The following is a 2,189-nucleotide window of genomic DNA, read 5'->3' as shown; positions in this document are numbered from 1 at the left end:
TAACTACTGGGGATGACGGGGGAGATGGACATAAAGTCATTAGGTCAAAGGAGAGAGACTATCCTAACTACTGGGGATGACGGGGGAGAGGGACATAAAGTCATTAGATCAAAGGAGAGAGACTATCCTAACTACTGGGAATGACGGGGGAGATGGGCATAAAGTCATTAGGTCAAAGGAGAGAGGCTATCCTAACTACTGGGGGTGAAGGGGGAGCTGGACATAAAGTCTTTAGGTCAAAGGAGAGAGACTATCCTAACTACTGGGGATGACGGGGGAGATGGGCATAAAGTCATTAAGTCAAAGGAGAGAGGCTATCCTAACTACTGGGGATGGTGGGGGAGCTGGACATAAAGTCATTAGGTCAAAGGAGAGAGACTATCATAACTACTCGGGATGGCGGGAGCGATGGAGATAAAGTCATTAGGTCAAAGGAGAGAGACTATCCTAACTACTGGGGATGACGGGGGAGATGGCCATAAAGTCATTAGGTCAAAGGAGAGAGGCTATCCTAACTACTGGGGATGACGGGGAGATGGGCATACAGTCATTAGGTCAAAGGAGAGAGACTTTCTTAACTAATGGGGATGACGGGGGAGATGGGCATAAAGTCATTAGGTCAAAGGAGAGAGGCTATCCTAACTACTGGGGATGGCGGGAGCGATGGACATAAAGTCATTAGGTCAAAGGAGAGAGACTATCCTAACTACTGGGGATGGCGGGAACGATGGACATAAAGTCATTAGGTGAAAGGAAAGAGACTATCCTAACAACTGGGGATGACGGGAGCAATGGACATAAAGTCATTAAGTCAAAGGAGAGAGACTATCCTAACTACTGGGGATGACGGGGGAGATGGGCATAAAGTCATTAAGTCAAAGGAGAGAGGCTATCCTAACTACTGGGGATGGTGGGGGAGCTGGACATAAAGTCATTAGGTCAAAGGAGAGAGACTATCCTAACTACTCGGGATGGCGGGAGCGATGGAGATAAAGTCATTAGGTCAAAGGAGAGAGACTATCCTAACTACTGGGGATGACGGGGGAGATGGCCATAAAGTCATTAGGTCAAAGGAGAGAGGCTATCCTAACTACTGGGGATGACGGGGGAGATGGGCATAAAGTCATTAGGTCAAAGGAGAGAGGCTATCCTAACTACTGGGGATGGCGGGAGCGATGGACATAAAGTCATTAAGTCAAAGGAGAGAGACTATCCTAACTACTGGGGATGAGAGGGGAGATGGACATAAAGTCATTAGGTCAAAGGAGAGAGGCTATCCTAACTACTGGGGATGGCGGGAGCGATGGACATAAAGTCATTAGGTCAAAGGAGAGAGGCTATCCTCACTACTGGGGATGGCGGGAGCGATGGACATAAAGTCATTAAGTCAAAGGAGAGAGACTATCCTAACTACTGGGGATGACAGGGGAGATGGACATAAAGTCATTAGGTCAAAGGAGAGAGGCTATCCTAACTACTGGGGATGACGGGGGAGATGGACATAAAGTCATTAGGTCAAAGGAGAGAGGCTATCCTAACTACTGGGGATGGCGGGAGCGATGGACATAAAGTCATTAGGTCAAAGGAGAGAGACTATCCTAACTACTGGGGATAGCGGGAGCGATGGACGTAAAGTAATTAGGTCAAAGGAGAGGGACTATCCTAACTACTGGTGATGGCGGGAGCGATGGACATAAAGTCATTAGGTCAAAGGAGAGAGACTATCCTAAGTACTGGGGATGGCAGGGGAGATGGACATAAATTCATTAGGTCAAAGGAGAGAGACTATCCTAACTAATGGGGATAGCGGGAGCGATGGACATAAAGTCATTAGGTTAAAGGAGAGAGACTATCCTAACTACCTTGGATGGCAGGAGCGATGGACATAAAGTCATTAGGTCAAAGGAGAGAGACTATCCTAACTACTGGGGATGGCGGGAGCGATGGACATAAAGTCATTAGGTCACAGGAGAGAGGCTATCCTAACTACTGGGGATGGCGGGAGCGATGGACATAAAGTCATTAGGTCAAAGGAGAGAGGCTATCCTAACGACTGGGGATGGCGGGAGCGATGGACATAAAGTCATTAGGTCAAAGGAGAGAGGCTATCCTAACTACTGTGGATGGCGGGGGAGCTGGACATAAAGTCATTAGGTCAAAGGAGAGAGGCTATCCTAACTACTGGAGAT

The sequence above is a fragment of the Ambystoma mexicanum genome, chromosome 11 (genome assembly GCF_040938575.1).
Source record: "Ambystoma mexicanum isolate Mex_15411 chromosome 11, UKY_AmexF1_1, whole genome shotgun sequence".
NCBI classification, from domain to species: domain Eukaryota; kingdom Metazoa; phylum Chordata; class Amphibia; order Caudata; family Ambystomatidae; genus Ambystoma; species Ambystoma mexicanum.
The sequence above is the reverse complement of the archived record's forward strand: the minus strand, read 5'-3'. Positions refer to the sequence as shown.